Source organism: Brassica oleracea, chromosome C6 (assembly GCF_000695525.1).
Source record: "Brassica oleracea var. oleracea cultivar TO1000 chromosome C6, BOL, whole genome shotgun sequence".
NCBI classification, from domain to species: domain Eukaryota; kingdom Viridiplantae; phylum Streptophyta; class Magnoliopsida; order Brassicales; family Brassicaceae; genus Brassica; species Brassica oleracea.
The window spans coordinates 9,745,965-9,752,430 of record NC_027753.1 but is presented as its reverse complement, the minus strand read 5'-3'; the positions used below and the strand labels follow the sequence as shown (position 1 = coordinate 9,752,430).

Genomic DNA, 6,466 nt, shown 5'->3' with positions numbered 1-6,466 from the left:
AAAAAAAAAAAAAAAAATGTTAATGGCATTTTCGTAGATAAAGTGCAGGTGTGGGGTTAAAATCTCAAAAAAAAAAGGAGTCAAAAGAAAAGGTTAGTTTTCTGTTTGACTCCAAGTTTTGAGTCACTTTTGCAAAAAGCCCTTAAATTTATTGTTGTTAATTCATTAAAAATACCTCTGTAAATAACAGTAGTAAGAGTTAACGTGAGCACATAACAAAATGATATTTCAAATAATATTATAGAGATTACAATAAAATGACGAGGAAGAATAAATCATTGTAAATTCGTTATACAATAACAATGTTGCTAAGTCATTGTAAATTGCCAACGCTATACTAATAAAACTATTTGTTTCTAATTAGCAACGAAAGTTCAACAAAATTTGCAACAGATTACAATTTAGATGATCTAATGCCAGTAGAGGCCCAAGGCCAATTTTTGTACTAAAAGATTTAAGTAAAGCTTATACAAATTGATAAATTTTATAACAAATGTAGATGATTTTCAAAACTAAAGAGAAGCTATAATAATGAACTTGTAACTCATATTAAAAAAATATACTTAGTTCATATTAAAAATACAAAGTCGACTCATCCCTAGCATTTATTTAAGTATGTGGTTTAGCCAACAAGGTGAGTACCTCTTCGATGGCACCTATACTTATAATAGGTCGATAGAACTAAAAAGTTATCAGCTTTCTAATGCTTGAAACTAAAGAACTGAAAGCAATAGGAATGAACTTATTCCGACGAAGATCAGAGTTTCCACGAGATCAACGTTGCACTACGTGCAAAGCCGTTTTAATTACTTTGGTTGTCTATGGTGTCCATTATTAAAACATATATATGAAGCTATAAGCTTTTTAACCACCTGCATCATCACCAAAGATCCAAATTTATCTCTTTGTCCTTGATATTTAGAAAATTCAGTTTTAGTCTTATAGATAGTTGTGGCTGGAGTGAATTACCTGAATATTCTTTTTTGGCAGCTGGTGGAGTCTCCCAAAGCCAAGTGCATCCATCACTCAGAAGTTCACTGAGAATTAACAACTTTCCTTCTATTAAACCGGAGTGAACCGCTTTGTTTTCATCTCTCTTTTGTACGCTGCCAGAGTTTCTCTGAGAACTACACTACACAAGTAGATTACGCCTTTTATGCCCATGCCCACGTCACAGACCTTTGGAATCTCAAAGCAAGTATGAATCCCATTAATCTGAATCAAGTTGTTTTTTTTTTGTAACACTGAATCAAGTTGTTTTGAGAAATAAATGGTGAACCAATTCCTCAAACAGTAGATCCTTGATGTTGTTGAGACTGGATTAATGCCATAAACAAACAACTAAGAATGATTCAAAAGTGCAATAGAAACTTGTCAATCCTTGTAAGATACAAGAGTTATTAGTGTGACCTCTGTAAATAACCTACAACATTTTTGAGGTTTCAATCTAACCTTAACATACAACACCAGAGCTGCAGAGAATAAAAATTACTTATAAAACTAGGTAGTGATCCGCACCATTCGCGGAGTGAACTAGTTGATTAGATTATTTATTTTAAGTTGTACTAAAAGATTTATCGTATAGCTTTTTTTTAGAGATTGGCATTTAGATATCCGTTTGGATTCAGTTGATTTATTCGGATTTCATATTTTTAGAGTTAGAAATTTAAATATGATTCAGATATTTACAAATTTTAGTTTGAACTAGATCTTGATCCGCGCATCCGCGCGGATTTTTTTCATTTATATTTATATAAATACTTTATTTTCAATTCTAAATTGGTATGTAATATAATATATATGTGTCTATCAATTTTTAAAACATAATAAGTTTACGGTATATTTTTTCATTGAATAGATTGTTTCAAACTTTCACATGTATTTGTATCTTCTTCTATATATATATTTTCGGATTATTATCTCATTATTAAAATCGTAACTATATATATAAAAATCAGTAAAATATTGTTTTATTGTCATATTCAAAGATAATGTAACATTTCACAAATTTAGAAAGTTTTTTAAAAATTAATTTTTCGCTTCATAGATTTAAATTATCGAGTAAATAATTAAACATTTAGTTTTTTTTTTTAATTTTTAAAATAAACTATATAGTTTAAAATTTGTTTTCATTGCTTTAAGTTAGTAAAGATTAATCATTGTTAGATAATATGATTTTTGTTAATTGAAAAAAATCTTTATATTTTAAAAGTTAACATCGACAAATATTTAAATTATATCTATTTAATTTATACTATCTATAAATCCAATGGATTATCTATTGTTTAAATCCAATTATTGATAGCCCAATAAAAGTTTCTGGTATGCCTAACATTTAAATGAAAAGATTAGAGATTAAATGTAACATGACTTTCTAGGAATATGTCTATTAGGTCCATTTTTTAAAAAATCACACATGAATTAAGGTCGTGACTTCTGTTTTAATATATAAGATATGGTTAGAACCATGCAGATTCAGTTCGGATTCGAGTTTGGCTACCCATTTTAAATATATAATTTTTTTAAGAAAAATCCAAATATACTTTAGTCCTCAAAATCCGAAAATAATATAAAACATAAAATTTTAAATAATGTAAGACTAAATATTTAAATTTATATAAAAATTAGTTCAATTTAAATATTTAATAGAGAACAAATTAATAGATATTTTCAGTATTTTGAATTTTCTTTTTGTTATTTTTAGATATTAATTTGTGACTACTTTGATAATATTTTGATAGTTTCATATTTTTGAATATCTAATAGATATAAAATTAAAAATAATTAATATATTTAAGTATATAATTTTGATTTAGATATTTTCAGTATCCAAAATATATCAGTTTGGATTGGATTTGGGTCTCGTTATTCGGATATTAAAATTTTATATCCAGCTGAGTATTTAATCAGTTTTACTTTGTGTTTAGTATTACTTTCAAATCAAGTTCGATTTGGTTATTCGGATCCATATATTTTACCTAGACATACTTTCTTCTACTAATATAAAGCAAAAAATAAAAAAATGTAAAACAATATTTTGGATTTATTTTACATACATAATTATTGGAACATACTTTAAGAATGCTAATAGAAATGGTTGTACGTCGTGTCAATATTGTTGGACACGTTGGAAAATTGATGTAGTCTATATCCGATAGTACTTTTTTTATAAAAAAATCTTTGTAAATATAATAAAAAATGGTACAATCTAGTGAAAGGGGGTTACGGTTGCATCAAATATCATGTGATCTATTCACTCGGCATCTGAATTCTGTTTTTCAATCGATTTTTGCGAATTTGTTTTTCTTCTAAAGCTTTTCTGATTTCTGATTTTTTTTCTAGCAATTTGACTATGTTTCCAATTCTTGGTCTGATATGAAAACTCTGTAAAGAAAAACAATACTTGGCTAAACTAAAAATATGAATTTTTGTGTGGTGTTTTTCACTTCAGTTTCTTTAATTCATAACCACTCACAACTATTTGTTGTTTTCGTGTACAGAAGCCTCAACAATGTCCAAGTTCGGAAAGGTGCAAAGTTTTCAATTTATAAAAACATTCACATTCCAACATTTTAGTTGATGCAAATTTTAATGATTTTGTAATTTATTTCTTTCAACAATAATATTATTCAATAGTTGCACAAAGATAATTTCAATTCACTAATACAAAGGTTAAAAATGCATGAATTAAAGAAAATTAGTGTGAACACATTAATTTTTAAATGATTGTGAAACTGATACGTCAGCATTCTAATTGTCAGCATTCTAATTTTTAAATAATCTTGAGGTTGTCAAGTGTCAATTAGTGGGTGAACATATTTATTATAAATAATTTTTTTTTTAATATATAGGGGATATTATAAAAATACTACACTATTTTAAAAAGTATTGTAACATATGTTCTAATACCTCTAAAATACACTATAACACATGTTATAAAAACATGTGCTTATTTTTTTTTGTCAACGAGTATTCATTTTAGTATTACAGTAATGATATGAAAAAAACTCTAAACCATAAGATCGTTAATTAAATAATAAAATATCTAAAAATATAAAAGACATAAAAACAAACCACACATTCTCTAATGGTTAAATCACGATAAAGTTGACAAAACAAAATCACGATAAAAAAACATATCTTATCGTATTTCAACCTAGTTACTTTGAAATAAAATTCACTTCAACAATTTCTTATCTTCATATAGTATATTTCCTTTAACTTGTAAAACCATTACTTAGGAGGAAAGGAGTTAAAACTTAGGGGCATCTATTTTTTTTAAACATTGGTTAACTTTTAAAGTTAAGATATATACTTATTAATATATAAAAACTTGTTTAAAATGCGTCAAATAATATTTTGTTTATTTATAACCAACATATATCTATAATATTTGGAAATTTATGTATGATGAATGAAATTGTAATTAATTAATACTTTACTAACACTAAATTTCAAATATAAAATTTATATTAGTTATATATTTTTCGAGAAAATATATAACTATATATTATATATTAATTTTTGAAATATTTAGATTATAAAACCGATAAGTATTAATCAATAAATTCTAGACACCTCTAAGAATTTAATCTACCAATAGTTTCTAGATCCTAGTATGGACATCACATAAAATTTAATTCATTCTAATGATGTCGAGACTAAAAGTAAAACCCAATTTGGTTTTAAAAAAACCTAAGTTGAATTATGAGTGAGGTGATGAACTCACGTACACGTTGTCTCATTCATTTTCAAAGAGTATACCAGTAAAATTAGTAATGCATACACACACAGATATGTATCACATCACATTTTCCACGTTGAAACGATCCTCTACCGGTATTAGTTGTTCTTGAATTCGAGGACACAGTAGGTAATATTAGTCCTGAGAGTTCAGATAGTTGGTTCGGTTCAGGTCTGATACTTCGGTTAGTCGGATAGTTCGGAATTTGGATATTTTCTCGAAACTAACCAGTTATAATCAGTTTTCAAGTTTTAAACCGGAAATACCCGATTTTGTTTTTTTAACCAATATCCGAATTTTTTCGGTTATTTTTGGATATTATCGGTTATTCGGTTACTTTTGGATCTTTCTGATTTTTGGTTATGACCTGAAACATCTGAAAAAACTAATACAATGACAGTAGAAGTAGCAAAATAAACAAACAACATTCATCATTCCTCAATCATCATCAACAAAAGATCGATCATCCTGAATCTACAACTCTTTCCAATGAATAGACATTTAAAGAGACATAGATTCATTGAGAAATAATCCATAAAAAGATCGAGAATGTCCAAAAAATAAAATGAGGGACCAAAAACAAAACACATCATCAGTCTCTTGAATTTGAACCTGAAATTTATACAAAGCACAAAAATTGTCTAAAAACAGACACAAAACACACAAAAGACACCAAAACAGCAAACTGAGATAATTTACCTCTAAATGTTCTAATCTCCTCCTGAACCTGGTATTGTTAAAGTCTCCACATATAGGGAAAGACAGTCAAATGCAGAATTAAAAACATGAGAAATATGAAAGGAAGAGTGAAATGCCCAAACGGTTACCTAAAGACTCATGGAAATCAAGTTCTTCAAACATCTATGTCAAGCTTGCAAGCTTTTCGGCACTGGTGGTATTCCAATGCCACTGTTGTGTACACACGAGTGCTTCAATCATATACGGTGTCAGGCAACTACGAAAAGGATCCAAAGTCCGACCACTTGTACTGAAAGCCGACTCTGAAGCAACATAAGAGACTTGAATAGCAAACACATCCCTGGCTAGTTCTGATAATATTGGAAACTTCACAAAACTACGCTTCCACCATGATAGAACATTGTAGTCAAATCTCATATTGTTAGAGCTTCTTGGAACAGGCCTTTCCATCAAGTATATATGTCAAGCTCACTACTAGCCTCTTCATTCGCAGCCTCTGAAACCATCTCAGAATACAAAGAATCACTCCCTTCATACTCCTCATCGCGTCAGACATCTCAAACAAGCATCCAAATGTTTCCTTATTCTCACTCATGATTCCACCATTATCACCTTGAGATAGTGGTGTAAGTCAAAGAACACGTTTTTGTGGTGGACGGTGACGGCATGGACGGTGATGTTAGGCGGCTGAAATTGTTGACGTTGGTTTTGTCAAAGATTGTGAGCTCACCAAACACCTTCTTCATGCTTATAAAAGGAGAGCTATCGTGAACCATTTCATGCATCCCAAAACAAGAAAACACAAAGAGAGAACAAAGAGAGATCGAAGAAGAAGGAGAAAAAAATATTTTTTTCTCACAAAAAATCTTCTTTAAGAAATTACGAGTAATTTTTTAGTGTATTTTGGATCGGGGTGTGAGTTGAGAGCTTGTAAAATTTCCCGGGTTGATAATAAAAGATCTGTAACAGGTCCGGAGACGTAGGCAATATTGGCCGAACTCCGTTAACAATTTTGTGTGTGTG

General features: G+C 28.9%; 1 protein-coding gene across 1 annotated transcript in view; it reads left to right on the top strand.

Annotated features, from left to right (window-relative positions):
- The window catches only part of LOC106297439 (glycine-rich RNA-binding protein 10-like), a 23,755-nt gene that overhangs the window by 16,931 nt on the left and 358 nt on the right, over positions 1-6,466 (top strand). The window lies entirely within an intron of this gene.